Source organism: Saccopteryx bilineata, chromosome 1 (assembly GCF_036850765.1).
Source record: "Saccopteryx bilineata isolate mSacBil1 chromosome 1, mSacBil1_pri_phased_curated, whole genome shotgun sequence".
NCBI lineage: Eukaryota > Metazoa > Chordata > Mammalia > Chiroptera > Emballonuridae > Saccopteryx > Saccopteryx bilineata.
The window spans coordinates 68108712-68127051 of record NC_089490.1 but is presented as its reverse complement, the minus strand read 5'-3'; the positions used below and the strand labels follow the sequence as shown (position 1 = coordinate 68127051).

General features: G+C 34.1%; 1 non-coding gene across 1 annotated transcript; it reads right to left on the bottom strand.

Moving 5' to 3' along the window:
- Positions 1–17387: 17387 nt before the first annotated feature.
- On the bottom strand, positions 17388–17490 carry LOC136321722 (U6 spliceosomal RNA). The gene has a single exon (XR_010728843.1). It is a non-coding gene; the product is annotated as a U6 spliceosomal RNA (small nuclear RNA).
- Positions 17491–18340: the final 850 nt, after the last annotated feature.

The following is an 18340-nucleotide window of genomic DNA, read 5'->3' as shown; positions in this document are numbered from 1 at the left end:
TGCGATTTATTTGCTTGTCCAGACACCAGTTTGAAAATGTGATTCTGCTCAAGACATAGGCAGAGGGGGTTCTTAAATGGAACAAAATTCTGTCTTCAGGAAAAATGGAATATATTTCACTAAAGTCGATCTGATTGTCCTTTTATTAAATTGCTTGAAGGAACAGAAAATCTTTGCTGACACAGGAAACACTAAAACCTCCTGAGCTTGGTCCTTCAAAGTAAGGTCTACAGTAGGCTATAGTCACAAGAACAAAGGAAATCTTAGAAAAAGGTAGGCTCAGAAACTCTAGGGATTTCTGGCTAAATGGTATCACTTATTTTTCCTCAGCAAGACCTAGAATTCAAATAGTAGAGTATTTTAAATATTACATAACTTATACTATATAGATAGTAAAAAATTTACCAGAAGCAATGTCAAAATCTATTCATTCTCCAAAATATAAGGCCACATGACTATTAACATTTTTCTCATAGTCCAACTGTTTATCAATGTTTGTTATATAAATTAATGCATTAGATAGGATTATGCTGTTTTAGAGCAGGGATTGGTAAATTTGTTTTTGTTTTTTTTGGAAGAGGTAGATAGTAAATATATTACATTTTGTTGGCCAAAGGTCTGTATCACTACTACTCCATTCTACCACTGCAGCACAAGGGTAGCCATAAACAATTCATGAATAAATGACTATACCTGGATTTGGCCAGAAATTTCTGGATTGCTAATACTCAATGCTAGCCATTCAGCATCTTTATCAATATAACCCTAGCATCAATTGTAGTTCCTGGCATGTGATATGGGTTAATAAATAAATAATTAAAAAGCAAATGATTTATGTTCCCGGTAGTTCATCCTCTCGGTAGTCTTGTTATACATCATTTCTTCTTTGATACAATTGCAGTTGGTTAATTCTGAGCCCACCTGTACATTCTGAAAAATTTACCTGAAAATATGTAATAAACAGTATCATTTCTATGGTATCACTATTAAAATATATCCATAACAAATATAATCATGAAGGAATATTATAATAAACTAAACACAAATCTTCTACAAAAAATGTCAAGATCAAGAAAGACAAGTAAAGGTTGACAAGTTCCAAAATAGATGAGGCTAAAGCAGCATGAAAAGAAATAGAAAAGCATCCCTGTAGTAGTTCCTAGTTAAGGAAAAAAAAAAAAAAAAAGCAATAGATGTCATTTATTTGACAAAGAAAAATGTTGAAATATACAATGTATATTATATAAAAGCACTGAGCCCTGGCCTGTTGGCTCAGCGGTAGAGCGTCACCCTGGCGTGCAGAGGTCCCGGGTTCGATTCCCGGCCAGGGCACATAGGAGAAGCGCCCATCTGCTTCTCCACCCTCCCCCTCTCCTTCCTCTCTGTCTCTCTCTTCCCCTCCTGCAGCCAAGGCTCCATTGGAGCAAGGATGGCCTGGGTGCTGGGAATGGCTCTGTGGCCTCTGCCCCAGGCGCTAGAGTGGCTCTGGTCGCGGCAGAGCGACGCCCCGGAGGGGCAGAGCATCGCCCCCTGGTGGACAGAGTGTCGCCCCCTGGTGGGCGTGCAGGGTGGATCCTGGTCGGGTGCATGCGGGAGTCTGTCTGACTGTCTCTCCCTGTTTCCAGCTTCAGAAAGATACAAAAAAGAGAGAAGAGAAAGGAAAATAAAAGCACTGAATTTATGTTAAAATTCCTTAATGGAATTATGAAAACAATGACCTTGATCTTAGGTAATAAATTCTGAAGTTTTCAGTGATGGAGTTTAGGGTAATAATGTTGCCATCTCACAATAATTGAGATGAAATAATATACATACATATAAATTGATAGAGAATGATAAAACAAATGGGGTAAATCAGGCTACAGTGCATATATAAGTATTTCTTGTAAAAACAAAAAAGTTATTGTAAAAAAGTACTACAACCCAGCCCCTCCTCTGGCCCAAATTTTGATACAAATGAAATAGGAAACATCGGGCTATTTTCACAAATGCTTTTTAGCCCCATATAATAGCTTCTGCTTTATCCAGATGACCGGATAAAATAGTAGACACTTGGTAAAGCTATAAATGGATGCAACAATTACAGAGACTAATAAAAATAACCTGTTCATAAGTTTTTTCTCTAAGAAAATTATTCTTAAAGAGATCCCAATAAGTAAAACTTTTAAGCCTTAAAAAAATTCAACCAGGGAAATTCCAGGTAATTCTCAAAGTAAGCAATCAGCGGGAAATACCTAAAATACTTTCTTCAGCACGTTTTAATTAGATTATGTTTTGCCTGCAAACTGGATTAACAAGAACAAGAACACACAGTGTTTGAATTCAATGCTCAGTAAGAGCACAACAAAATAATTTGATAAACTGAGAAAACAAGTTTTCAAAATGAGACTAAAAGGACGAATTTTTCAGACAGATGTGGACTGGAGAAATGAAACACAGGAAGCTGGAAATTCTTGAGGGTCCAGTACGATATTGGTTAGAAAGACAGGTTTTTTTTTGTTTGCTTTTTGGTTTTTTTCTAGATAAATAACCTGCAGTATTAGAAAAATATCCCTTCTCTGGGCAATTTTAGAAGAGCTTTACATGAGCTTTCCTTTGAGTCTGGTTTATGTTGCCTATATTCTAATTAGTGTATTTAAACTACTATGCATGAATAACCTCAGAGGATCTACATGCTGGTTTATACTAACTTCTTCCACTGAGAATACTGGTCAAATATGGAAAATCTTGAATTTTTTGAAATTACTTTTTTTTCAAAACCCCTTTGATGAACTACACTTGACATACAAAAGACTATAGGCGTTTAACATATATAACTTCATGAGTTTGGATATAAGTATGTACTCATGAAATCATCAGCATAATAAGGCCATAAATTTAACCATCACTTGGACAAGTTTCCTCCTGCCACCTAATTTTTTTATATTGTTTTTTTTGTGTGTATGTGGTAATAACACAACATAACCTCTACTTTGTTAGCAAAAGTTTAAGTATACAATACAGAATTGTCAACTTTAAGCCTATATTGTGCAGCAGATATCCAGAATTTACTAATTCGAAATCACTGAAACTTTTTACCCTTTGACTGACTCCTGTCTGTAGATTAAACATAAGTCTGAACCAATCACTGAAACCATGAGTACCAAGTGGATTTGCAAAACAGGAAATGGAATAAACCTTGAAGAACATCATCAGGTTTGATTAAAAATATATATGTTAATAGATAAAAAAAATTAACTAGTAAAATAATTTAAAAACATATTATTATTTCTGTTCTTTTAACCATGGGCTGACCTGAGATTTTGGTTCACTGTATAATGTTTTTTAAAGCAAACTGAAGGAAAAGAAAAAAAGGAAAAAAAGAGATAAAGAGAAAAAACTCATGGACACAGACAATAGTGTGGTAACCAACAGGGAAGGGGGTCAGGGAGATTTGGAGGAGAGTCTGGGGGAACAGATGGTAATGGATGGAACTTGACTTGTGGTGGTGAACACACACTATAGTGTAAAGATGATGTGTTGTGAACTTGTGCACCTGAAGCTTGTATAATTTTGTTGATCCATGTCACCTCAATTATTTCAATTAAAAAAAAAAAAACCTGAACTCAGATCTGGTTATATTTTATAAAAAGTCAATACATTCTATTGCTACAAACATACCTAAAAGCTGCAAATGGCAGTTATAAGATTAGCTTTATCCATAAAGCAATTCCAAAGTGACCAGTAAAACAATTCCTTGCACATTAAAGAATCCTCAAATTGTAATTTTTTTCAGAAATTGTGTTGATATATTTACAGCTTTGCAGCAATATCAACTATTTTGATCTGAAATTGGCCAACTGACCTTCATAAATTGTCATTTATCTTACTCCAGACTTTGCAACATTTCTTCCTCTACAAACTCTTTTCAAATTATAGATATTGTTATCACAGTGGAAGGTCATTTTAAATCTGTTCGTTGGTTCAAATAATGCTTAAAATCAATAGCATTTCCTGCATATCTCCACACGGTGATTCAGCAGGTACAGAGGCTCTGTTCCACAGAATATAGAATTTTCCTGCTGAAAGTCACCTTTATCAAAAGAAACAGCATTAGAACCTTATTTATTTTTATTTTGAAGGTTTACTTTGATTGATTTATATCATACATATTCCTGTTCTGACTGGTCATTATAATAATGTAAAATATATTAATATAATTATGGATCATAAATTGGTATACAATGTTTTTTATAGATTTTATTGAAATCTCGAGTAACATCTTTATTAGACACTTTGTGGATATAGAAAATAGTTATCTGTTATATGTCTATCACAGGCATATGAACACACACACACAACTATGTGTAACTGATTCCTGCTCTCTATCTCCGGCTCTAAAGCCATTTTGATCCTGCTTCTATGAACCATGCTATTTACAGTCCTGTGACCTACTCACTAACTTGTCATTGCAGCAGTTAAAAACACGCAATGATTATTTTGCCTTAATATATGGTATCAAATTATTTGTTTTAAATTATATATTTCTTTCTCTTGGATCAGAAACATACATAGATATGGAGTGATATTTTATCAATTTGTTTCTATATGTTTGTACTGAAAAAATTACGTTATTTCATCTTTTTTGATTACTCGTAGCTGCTTCTTACCTTAAAAATTCTGAAAAGATTTTACCAGTGATGTTAACTTGTCTTGGACTTATTTTTTTTTTTAATTTTGGCTTTTTCATGAAAACATTTAACTACTATCTCACTTTGTAATTTATTTCAAAGTGCAACTTTCATTTTTATGTAACAAACATTTATGCAGGTATATTTCTACACACTATATATCCATATTATCTAGTATTTGTATTATAACAAATCTTCTCATTTGTACCACAATATACAAAGTACATTCTCATCACTATAAAGTTCTACTCTTTAAAACAAACGTATAAAACAAAACATTTTCTTCTACATTGCATTGTGCCAATACTTTTGGCAATTTTTCATTATATATATTTATGTCACATTAGGTCATTCAATTCCCTCCTTGCCAACCAGTTAGTTGAGGTGATCCAGTATTGTGTCTGTGTAGGTCAGTCTCGGGAGCAGGTTGAGATTTCTAAATACTCCATTTAGCCAGTGTCAGGAGAATTAATGCAGACAAACAAAATCAAGGGTCTTGATGCTGGGGCTATCAGCTGAGGGAAGAATGCTATAAAGTGTATACTGTCTTCTATCCTAATATTGATTAACCAAATATGCAGCTATCACAATAAAAAATAAAATAAATTTTGAAAAATAAAAATATTACTTTTAAACTCAGAAATGAGATAAGGATATCTGCTATAATCATTTCTATTCACCAATGTATGTGTGGTCTTAGTCAATGCAATAATATGAGAAAAATAAAGTAGAGGCACAAAGATTAGGAAAAAAATGCAGTTAAAAATAAATAAAAAATAAAAATTTAGTTTCAAAATGTTATTGATTTTTACAGAGAGTAAAGACAGAAGTGGGGGTGGGAAAGAGCAGGAAGCACCAACTCATTACTTTCTGTATGTGCCCTGACCATAAAGGGTATAATTAGGGTCAATCTCTTTATTCATAAACATGTATAAAAAAGTTTTTAAATTGATTTTTGAGAGAGAGAGAGAGAGCGTGCGCGCAACAGGAAAGGAAAGAGAGAAGGGGAAGAGAGAGAGGGAGTAGCATCAACCCATAGTTGCTTCATGTTAGTTGTTCATTGATTGCTTCTCGTATGTACCTTAACCAGGGGGCTCAAGCCAAGCTAGTGACTCCTTGCTCAAGTCAATGTCCTGGGTTTAAGCCAGAGACCTTGGGCTTCAAGCCAGTGACTTTAGGCTTCAAGCAAAAACCTTTGGATTCAAGCCAGAGATCCTAGAGGCAAGTTGATGATATTGCACTCAAGCCAGTGACCCCATGCTCTAGCTGGCAACCTCAGGGCTTTAAACCTGGGACCACAGTGTTTCAGGTTGAGGCTCTATCTACTGGTCAAGCTATATAAAAATTTTTTTAATGAAAAAAAAATATTTTCATGTATTGAAAACCCTTTGTGTTGTATAGTGCTTAGTTCTCAGTTTGAAATATTTTTAATTAATTTCTTTTTAATTTATTGGAATGACACCACTCTCCAAACCACACAGGCTTCAAGTGTACAACTCAGTATAAAAGTATCTACGCACTACATTGTGCACCCTCTGCCCCAAGCAGAGTTCATCCCCTTTCCTTTTGTCCTCCTCTCCTGTGTACATATCCACTTTCCCTTTGGCTCTCTCCACTCTGTTGTCTGTGTGACTAGTCCCTTCGCCTTCTTTCACCCAGGACCCTCACTCCCCTGCCTTCTGACAGCTGTCAGTCTGTTCCATGTGTCCATGCTTCTGTTTCTATTTTGTTCATCAGTTTATTTTGTTCATGAAATTCTACATATAATTGAGGTCATATTGTATCTGTCTTTCTCTGACTGGCTTATTTCACTTAGCATAATGATCTCCACGTCCATCTACAATGCTGCAAAAGGTAAAACTTCCTTTTCTTTTATGGCCGTGTAGTATTCCATGGTCAGTCTCATAAAATCTTAAGTGTATTTATAAGATCTACCGGAAAGTTCTGTCCACTTTTGGAATAAAACAAAATACAAATTTTTTTATTTACCATCAATAAACTTTATTAAATAATATAATTGCCATTATTATTAATGATTTCTTGCCAGTGTGAGGGCAATTTGTATATCCTTTTTTTTTTCCCCTGTATTTTTCTGAAGCCGGAAATGGGGAGAGACAATCAGATAGACTCCCGCATGCGCCCGACCGGGATCCACCCGGCAAGCCCACCAGGGGGCGATGCTCTGCCCCTCCGGGGCATCGCTCTGTTGCGACCAGAGCCACTCCAGCGCCTAGGGCAGAGGCCAAGGAGCCATCCCCAGCGCCCGGGCCATCTTTGCTCCAGTGGAGCTTTGGCTGCAGGAGGGGAAGAGAGAGACAGAGAGGAAGGAGAGGGGGAGGGGTAGAGAAGCAGATGGGCGCTTCTCCTATGTGCCCTGGCCAGGAATCGAACCCGGGACTTCTGCACGCCAGACCGCGCTCTACCACTGAGCCAACCGGCCAGGGCTGTATATCCCATTTTTGAAAAATGTTTTATCTTTTGGTGTGAAAAATTGAACCGATGCTTGTTTGATATCTTCTTCATTTTTGAATTTTTTGCCCTTCAAAAAATTTTGTAAGGACAAAAACAAGTGATAGTTGGAGGGTGCTAAGTCCAGGGAATATGGTGGATGCAACAGACATGCTTCTGTAGCATTTCTTCCTTGTTGAAATTTGTAAAAATTACAGTGGTGTAAATGAACTTTATCAGTAGCCATGGGTACTCTATCGCTTCACACATAAGACTAACGTGAATCAACTCTGTTTTAGTTAATTTGCTACGTCAGTATGTATACATTAAGTGATAAAAATAGAGAAGCACACATGCGCCAAATAAACATATGCTTATGTGTCGAAACTTGTGATAGAAACGGACAGAACTTGTGCTGACATGTGAAATTCGGTTATTATGAAGTCCTATGGCAGTGTACAAGCATGTGCACATTTGTAGATAATCTTTCTGAATAAAAATATATTTATGCATATTCACCATTGACAGTTTTTTGAGTGATAAAAATGCCCTTGCTACCTTTAGCTAATACTTTTTATCAATATTGTATCATCAGAAGTCACAAGTGCTGCATCTTTGTTCATGTTTCAGCTGTTACCAAAGACTTATGTCAAGTGTTAGTAAATTAATATGATCTAAAATAAAAGGAATATATTATATTAATATTAATCAAACATGCTTATAAAGGAGTATATGCAATATTCACATAAGCGCCCTACAGTGCCATATACATCAAATGAATTGGGTCTTTACCTCTAAATTAAATTACTATAAGCTACTAAAATTACTATATTTTAATTCTAAAATAATATATTTTAAGTTTTTATGTTTTGCATTGATGTCAAATAAGAAATATATAAATGATAGTACCATTTTGAAAAAGGGAAAAATATAAACAATTGCTATACATTTAATAACTTGATGTGTTTCTTAACCTGTTGAGATTAATTTCAGTCACAGTAAACCAGTGTATGGTTTATTTTAAAAAATCATTCATTTTTAAGGTTCATTTTTTATCATACTAAATATGTATACAGTATTTCAAAAAAGATATATTAAAAGTGTTAATGAACCTTAATTCCTGTTTAACTGATTGCCTTCATCCAATAAATGTAACTTCCAAATCCAATTATTATCCAATGCCATATGTAGAACTCTGAAAGTTGTTTTTAACTGATTTTCTGAATCTTTTAAAACATCTCTGGTTCTTTACTTTGCTACTGGGTACATTAACTGAAGTTAAAATTGTAAAGAGAAACTTACCTTGCCTAATTTTAAAATATGGCAAAAAATAATTCAAGGGCAAAACATGCAGCCACTGTTGATCATTCAAGCTTCTGACTATATAATGCATATTTAGGATTAGTATTATAATATTAGCTAAGGGCAATGCAACAGAAGAGTATTCATTTTTAAGTTCTTTATTTGAATTTAAATCATATGACCAGTAAGTTATCTCTCAGTGTTACCAGTAAACAATTTATAGGTACTGAACACAAAATGAGATGTGAATCCCTTTTTTTTTTGCTAGCAGTCTCATTAAAACCGGCACAGATAATAGTATCCCAGATTGAAACAATGACAGTTTCAAAACTTTAAGCAACAATGAATAGATAGATGCTATTTACTGTTTATTTTCTATTAGATGCGTGTAAGACTCAACTTTTTTTTCCAAAAAGTGATTGAATCCTTACCAAAATTACTTGCAATGATAGGCTCTCTGGAGTAATCTCAGCAAGGGACACAAAGTACCTGCTCACAAGGGCTTCTCAGTCCTGTGAGTGACCTTGACCAGCCCACATGGAAATTCTACATGTGCTTTTAAAACCGTCATATATTGTTTTTTAGGATGTATGAGTACAATTGGAACAAGACAATATTTGACTATTTTTAATCCAATAACTCATTAAATTAAAAGTATTTAAGACTGATGACCTAAAACAATAAAATTTGATGGAGAGAAAGAGGAGAAAAATCTAAGGTATGGGGTCTTTTCTGGTCCTGTTGGGAATGGCATTTGGAGAGAGAGGTATTGTTACAGAGAAACTAAACGTGGACATCAAAGAAAGACTGAAAACAAAACAAATCAAACAAAAACTTTGCCTACTAAATAATTTCAGAAAATTGGTTTTGAGAAGCTGGCCTATTGTTTTGCCAAGAATATGGAAAACCTGATCATTTGTTTTGATCTAATTCTGGTATGACATTGAGTGATTTATAGTCTTTATGACTGGCTCCTTTTTCTGAAACATGGAGATATTAACCTATTCATTCACTAAATATTTACTGATCATTTTATTTGCTTCAAGCAGAACTTGTTTCAGATTGGAAAAGAAAAGAGATGAAAAACATGATGATCAATGTTTTCAGATATCTCAAAGTTTTATGGATATTAACATTTCTCGCCAGACCTACTTCTTATGAGTGAATTTATAGACTATATGAAAGACATAACAAATCAACAAAACTATGAACAGGGTAGCAACAGGGTTACACACAAGAAACCAAGTAATACAGGTTAGAAATAGGTTAAAATCATTTTCCTAAGTAACCTTAATCTAACAAAACAAATTATTAGTTTTAGTTGTACTTCAAGAGGGATTTCAGTTTAAAAAATAACATTGTTAACAGCTGTGAAGAATATTACTATAGATGTTTTAACTAAGATTATTTAAATGTCATTAGGATTTATGACTAAACCATGATCCCTAACCCATTTGAACAAGAGTGTTCAATTCAGTATGTAAGAGCAACATGTGCCCTAGCATTTCAGGGCCATTCAGAGAGGTTATTATTATGACACTTAATCAACTTTACTGTCTGTTAAACTACTACTTACTTGAGATGTGTACACTATTTATTGTAAGACTCTTGTCACTTTAAGAAACAATTGAGCAATAGAAGCTGTGACTAGCTCACCGACTTTAGTTACAGGGCAGAGACATTCATTACCCACCCTCCATATCTCATCAGAGACAAATATATGAAAAAACTAAAGTTTTCATAAAAGTCACAATTTCAAAAAATTGGAGATGTTAAATGTGTATTTAAACATATTTATTCCATTTGTGGGAGAAAAAATGCTTAATTAGGATTATACATACTTTTATCATATTCACCAAATTCATACATATATAAACACAAATATAAACACTCATTACAATCATGATACATATATATGATGAATACATAAATACATATATAATATAAATAAGATATAGCCATTATATATAATTTAAACACAACTACATACAAAGATATGTTACCATACAATTACTGTGTATGATAAATCCTGTTACCTTCTTTACATCAGTTAGCCCATTTAATGATCATGATAATACTACAAATGAGGTAAAATGTTATTCTTACTCTCTAGATGATATTTGATGATAGATATGAAGGACAGAGAAGTTAAATCATTTGCCCATAACTTCATAGTTTAAAAGAGAACCAGGATTTTTTTCTGTTAGAGCTTACATGATTAGCCTATATTTATGCTAAAATGTTTCCTGGATCTATCATCATATACGTATGCATGTATTAATATAAGGAGATACAAATAATGTGTGATGAAAGTAGGAGATTCTGATAAGATTTTGTAATATATGGTTTATCTTTATATTATGTATAGAGGTATATAAAATCCACATTATAATAGTCAAGTGATGAGTATTACAACAGATTATAAATCACTTTATATCTGTATAAGGGTCTTTAAAAACTCTTTTCTTTTCCATAAAAATACTGAGAAATTTATTAAAGTCCTTCCTCTTCTAACTGTTTATTTAATCACGGTCAATTACTTCTTCATTGATAAATACATTCCTTCTTTGCATTAAAGCATATACTTTAGACTTGCGCTACTGTTCATTCAGTCTCTAAGTCCTTCACTAGCTCAGAATTTAAACCTCTGCACTTTTCCTATAGTCACTGCTTTCAAAATCTTATCACTTTCCTTCAGTCTGCTCTCTGTCAATATGATCACTAAGGTCTTTAAATTCACCTATCTATGAATGACAGCTACATTTATTTATTTGTCATCACCAACAAACCAAAATGGCTAAAATAAAATTTATTTTGCTTCACGATGGAACTTTCTTATCCAATAATTTCATTTTGTTAGTACTATAATAACCTTGGTCCTCAAATTTGTAAATGTTAATTTTTTTTCATCTTTTTGTTTCTGTTTCTTGTTTTTTTGTTTTTAACCTTACTCCCGTTGCCCATCCTCTCAGGCTCGTATACGAAAATGCAACTAAAGTGATACAGACATAGTCACAGCATGAGTTCATATGCAGATGTTCCCGCTATATGGATGGCAGCAACCATATGCTGCCTATTCCATGTGGAATGTTCAAGCCCACTTTGCTTTGCACTGTAGTGGTAATTGGGTTCTGGGGAAGCATAACTTACGGAGATGGTACACTTATTCAGGTGAGAATGCAAATGAGCTGTAATTAAAAAGAAATCACTGTGTCTGATGGTGAAAAAAAAGAGGAAAAGGAATGCACTCTACTCCTAGTCACATTGTGTGATGAGAGACAATTAGAAATAAATAATTGCAAAAGCAAAAGAAAGCACTAAGGACAACAAGGGCAGACTAAAGAAAAGACTTAAATTGCTTCCAAATTAAACCTGGCATCTTTGGGAAATATTTTATAATGGTTCCACCTGATTTATCTAAAAATCATAGTATGGAACTGAGGATCATTTGGATCAGTGATGTGTCAGTGAGCAGTTTTCTGATCATTGGCCCAAATACAGAAATTTACAAAGGTCAAAAATTAAGAAAACATATGTGGAAAAGATTGTAACAACGCTGTTGTTAAGGTAGTGCTATGAATAGATAAATAACTACCGATATGTAGTGACTTCCTTGAATGCAGATGAATATTAATAAAGTGAATACTTACCAGAACCTATCTATGCCATAATTATGCAACACCTTGCCCATTAGTTATTTTATCAAAGGTATCTCTTAAGAAATTGGATTTCTGAATGTAGATGTATCACATTAATTTCAAAATTTATTTGGTATGTGGTCATAAAAAGAGTGACCAGATTTATGATGTAGATAGAAAATTAAATTCTCTGAGCTATGGCTAGTCACCACTCCTGTACATCACTCCTGGCTGAGCATTAGTTAAGGCTATTTATAAAGCAAAACATACCCTTGAATCTGAAAGAAGGTTTCTGGTTTTATATTTTTTCCATAAAGAGGGCCTTAAAATTTTTCTTTTAAGATTTATTTGACTGAAGGAAGCAAATACAAAAATTCATCCATAATTCTTGAAAGTCTATGATATGAACATGTGAATATATAAAAGAGTGAATTTATTTTGCTTTAGGTTAGATTAAGGTAATGATGGCATCTTGCATTAAATTGAATATATAACCAAATGGCTAAACTGCAATTTGCTGTGGTTGTACTAAAAATTAAAAAAATAAATAAATAAACAACCCAATACCTGTTTTTGTATAGTCAGAAAGCTAAGCAGAGTTTTTACATTTTTTTAAATGGTTGAGAAAAGATCAAAAGAACATTCTTAGTTTGTGACAGATGAAAATTATACCAAATTCACAGTTGTGACCCCAAATAATGTTTTATTTGAACTAAAGTCACTGTTAATTCATTTATGGATTATCTGTGTCTGCTTTCCTACTACAATGACAGAGTTGGCTGGTTGCAATAGAAACCACATGGCCTGTCCAGAAAAAGTTGAGCAACCTGCATTATAAGGCAAAATAGGATGATAGCACATTCTCATTCCTTAGCAGGTTTAGAAATCTAAGAGCTGACTCTGGTGGGAACTGAGGGTGTGAGGATTGTAATTAAAGCAGCTAAGTGGCTGGGCTAATGGGAAAACCACATGTTTAAGTCTGATGTGTTCATGGCACCAACACTTAGGGTCTTCTCTTACTATCTGTGTTTACATTAGAGCAGCCAGAAACTTCTCTGACTCACTCTGAGCCCTCTACAGCCTATTTTGATTTGATTTGATTTTTAACGTCGAGAAAATTAAGAGTTAAAGGTAAATCTATTTATTTTCTAGCAAAATTATTTGTATTTACTTAAAGATAGAAAAATAAGAGCATGTCAAGCCCTCTGATGAGTGGAGGCCATCCATCACACTTTTGTTACAGTGACAGTCCATTAGTGTTGGGGTAAAGATGCAGGGCAAGACTACAGCATCCTCTGGGTGCCTCCAGTCACTTACCCTTGACTTGTAGAAAATTTCCTTTGAAGAATGGGTGGAAGTTCATGGAAAAAGATGATTTGTGTGCCACAGCTGCCCGATTAGTGGGGCACGGTGTTGAGTTTAAGTAACAATTACAAGAAATAGATGGACTTCCCTAACCTCTGAATCCCTTCTTAAAAAGAAAAGTGGAAGTAACTAATCATGAAAGTCATGTACCTGAACATACACACAGAAACACACACACATGTATGTATACATTCTTTTGGTTTGACTGTTTTTCATATCTAAAAATGAGTTGTTTCTCAATTTTCCATGTTGTACATTAACAAAGATCTGAAATGAAGGAGGAGGAAGCTACTTTATTGCATGGCATGCATTTTTGAGAGGTGATGGTCTGATGGGTCTTCTTATTAAGTACCTCTCTAGTGGCAGTCATTGTGGGTAAATAAGGACACTCTTGTAACTTGTTCAATGGCAAATATTTACACAGATTATATTCTAAAAATCTAAGAGGCTCTCAGAAAATGATAAGACTAATTTATCAAGCATTCACTAACTGCTCAGTCACTTGGGTTTTTTTGGTACTATTGAACAAATTATTTCACTTTTTATTCTACTGTTTAGTCAGTTACAAGTGTTGAATGCTTTGTCAGAATCTGGAGTCTTTTATAAATTTTTCTTGGTATGCAGTAGAGGATAAATGATTCTGCTTTCTACTAGCCAGAATCTTCCTTGATTTTTGTCATATGGACAGCAAAGGCCTTAATCAGAGGCAAATAAAAAAATGAACACTGTCCTATTAAATATATACTAAAAGTTTAAAAATAAAAGCTTATAACAATTCTTTTGCATGAGTACTGTCCACCGTTCCACTAACAGTATTGCTATATTTATCTCCATCAAAAGTTCATTGAGGTACAATATATTATTAGCCAATAGAAATAAAGATAGAGAAAAAAATTAAAAGGTATGTACTTAAAAAATTAAAATGGTTAAGATGAAAACACCTAGAATGTCAAATTAGTAAGTACTTTTTCTTCATTTATTTTATGGCTAATACTTGATCCCATGAAAGATAAACTCACTTCTTGAGATACAAGTAAAATTAAACACATGATGACCATACCATAGTTAACAATGTTGAGTAGTATATTTGAAAGTTGCTAAGAGAGTAGATACTAAAAGTTTCCATTACAAGGAAAAAAAAAAAACATAACCAGGTGAAGTGATGGGTGTTAAACTTGTGTTAACCATTTTGCCCTATATACATATGCCCAGTTATTATGCTATTTACCTTAAACTTACACAGTATTCCATTTCAATATATGTAAGTAAAACTGGAAAAGAAAATAGTAAACAATTACTTATCATATAAAAAACAGTAAAGGGCCCTGGCCAGTTGGCTCAGTGGTAGAGCATCGGCCTGGCGTGCAGAAGTCCCGGGTTCGATTCCCGGCCAGGGCACACAAGAGAAGCGCCCATCTGCTTCTCCACCCCTCCCCCTCTCCTTCCTCTCTGTCTCTCTCTTCCCCTCCCGCAGCCGAGGCTCCATTGGAGCAAAGATGGCCCGGGCGCTGGGGATGGCTCCTTGGCCTCTGCCCCAGGCACTAGAGTGGCTCTGGTTGCGGCAGAGCGACGCCCTGGAGGGGCAGAGCATCGCCCTCTGGTGGGCAGAGCATTGCCCCCTGGTGGGCGTGCCAGGTGGATCCCAGTCGGGCGCATGCGGGGAGTCTGTCTGTCTGTCCCCATTTCTAGCTTCAGAAAACAAAACAAAACAAAAAACAAAAAAAAAACAGTAAAGGAAATTTCTTATTTATGAACTGGAAAGTTTTGTTAAAACATGTAACTATGTTCCTTTATTACACTTTTAACATATTTAAAATATTTATGTAACATGTATGCAAGTTTATCAAGAATAGTAGTATAGTGAATTCCCAGTAGACAACCACCAACCCACCAAAATATATTACCAAGAAATCTCTTTTACTAAGTAATTGTCTTCTGCAGTGTATTCTTCTCCATCCATCCTTACCACTAGCACCAAGAGTAAGAGGATCCCAAATACTGTATTAATCATTTTTGTGATTCTTCAAAATTTATTATATGTATATGCATTCTAAAAATACAATATTTTCTTTCTGATATTTATTAAAATATGCCTTTTATGGTAGTTCCTTGCCATTGCTTTTCTCACTCAATGCTAGTTTAACATTTATGTGTATTGTTGTGCATAGTTGGAGCTCATTCATGGCTTTTTATTTTGGTAAAATATCGCATTATATGTTTATACCACCACTTATTTACTTGTCCATTACTTGTTGATGTGAACATTATTTTAGATATCTCCTGGAACAAATGTAGAAAAAATTTTTGAAAGCACATAATTGGTAATAAAAAGTGCTTATGCTAGGGATATTTAAATATTAAGTTAATTATAGCTATTTTCCTAAAGTGGATCTATCAGCTTATATTCTGTTAGAGTGTATTAAAGGTTCCTTTACATTTTCTCCACTGTCTGTAATACCAGATTCCTAGAGAGTTGACAATCTAGGGGAAATAAAATGATACACATTGTGGTTTAAACTTGCATTTTCCCAATTAATAATTGTTTTGAGATTCTTTCCATATATCTATTTAATGAATATGTTTTCTCATATGTAGGATGTATTTTGGTGATTTTTTTGCCCTCTTTTTATGCTGCATTGTATCCTTGCTCATGAAAATTATGCTCTGTTCTGCCCTATTATCTTAAGGGTATACCCCATCATGACCTAGTTATACTGCAGCGAAATCCTTCAGGGTACCACACCGGAAGCCAGTAGAAATAGGTTTGACTGTATAAAGAACAACAGAAAAGATTGTAAGTTCAGAATTAGAGAGATTTTTCTATTTTAATGCCCAAATTTCACATAAAAATCATACCCTAAGTGAGGATAAATCAATAAATCAATAAAATTAGGACCGAAGGGCTAGTTGGGACTTCCAGGAGCTTTCACTTAGGAGAGAGTTTATTACAGATAGCAAAAGAATAAAACCAGAAATCAAGATGAGTCAAACGCTCAAAAGGAATCCCAAATCTCAGAAATTTAAAAGGGCTTTCAAAAATTATCAAATGGGAGACTTAAAGCAAGAATGAAAGTCAGAGTCTTTTGACAAGGATCAGTGCAAGGACACAAATAATTGTGAGCTAGTCTCAGAGTAAATGGGAAGGTGCAGGGACATGTCCTAGAAATCAATGCTCTCATCAGAGATTTGTTCTTATGTTATTGCCAGAACAAGGTGAATAAACTGGACAACTGATATTAAAGGGCCCAAGAAATGATGAGTATCGTACTATATATAATCTGCCTAAAGTTTCCGTGGCTTATTCAGAGCCAAGACAAGACTCAAATTAACTCATTATAAATCCGTCATTCTTTGGTCCTCAGGGAAAACAAAAGGTAGATTTGCCAGAAAGTTTTGCCAGTTCCCAGGGGATTCATATAATGTTTAATTATAGGGGAAAGCTGGAGAGGTAAATAGAGTTTAAAAATTCTTAGCCAACACACATGGCAATTACACTCAGGTTGAGAATTTGGTGAATTGGGGACAAGGTTTGGAATGGGTGTGGAGAAAACAATGGGGACAAGGAAATAAGAGGTGGCAGCACAGTAGTAGTTGCAATTTCAACAGAAATACAAGACCTGAATCCAAGTCTGAGCCACTTGGTGATATTAAACAAAAATCTCAAAGTGCTATTCATTTTATGTAATCTGCAATTTTTTAATCCCATCAATTAAAATAAAGAGAAATCCCTATGGTCTCTATCTCTGACAACCATTCTTGCCCTAGAAAATAGCAACCAAACTTGAGGTCCTTCTTTTCTATTTAGTGTGAAACAGGAAGTAAACATCTATATAATTTAGCAGGCATCATGAATCTAAATCTGACCATGTGAAGTTGTGGTTATTGCTCTTAAACTTTCAACCTGGCCATCATTATCATCATCATCATTTTTTTTTTTTTTTTGCTATTTCAATTATTATTTTTTTGAAAGATGGACCGTTTCACAAATTTGTGTGTCATGCTTGTGCGGAGGCCACGCTAATCTCCTACTGTTCCAATTTCAGTATCTGTGCTGCTGAAGTGAGCACCTGGATATTATTGATATTGTGTTTTCATCTTAAACTTTGTTACCAAAACAAGCATAATTTAAATATTTTTCTAATCCATCAGAATTACACAGACAAAAATCACAGTCCACTTTCGTCTTAGTTATAGTATTACTGAGGAAACAGCAGATGCATTTAGTCTGTTTTGGTTGCTATGCTGCCCAGTCATGCCTGTTTGCATTAAGCCACTAACCTAGAATATAAGATGGAGTTGATTTTTGTTTATAATGTATAATCCTTAGATGGTAGTCAATATTTTTTTTAAAAGTTCTATTTCATATTTTAGTTCTTTTTTTCATTATGTTTACAAGAGAATATGAGCGGTTAGATAAGATGTAATACTACTTTTAAAATTAATTTCAATAAAAACAGTAAAAATAAATGAGAGAAATATACAGAAAAAAACAGCTCAGTATTGGCTGTTTAAACTTATACTGTATCCGTGTTCAAATTTCTAATACAATACAAAGAGTTATTTAACAGATCTCTTTTTCTAACGTTTTCTGCATAATCTCACATCACGGAATCATGCAAAATATAAGATTTTTTTTTTTTTACTGGATCAAAATTGATAGCAGAACGTGTTTTGATAGTATGAATGTATATAAACATAGCTTTCTGTTGAGCCAAAATGCCATTTTAACCTTACTGAGAGGGTCTGCATTCTTTCCTCGTATGCGTGTCTGTTTGTAACTCTACTTACTGCCTTTCTTACTATTTTGAATTAAGACACCAAATTCAGTGCAGCCTCTTCTTAAACCTGTTAATGTGAGCAAAAATACTTATTTCTTAATTTTTGCCATTTAGCTTCCCATGGCAAAGTCTACTAGAG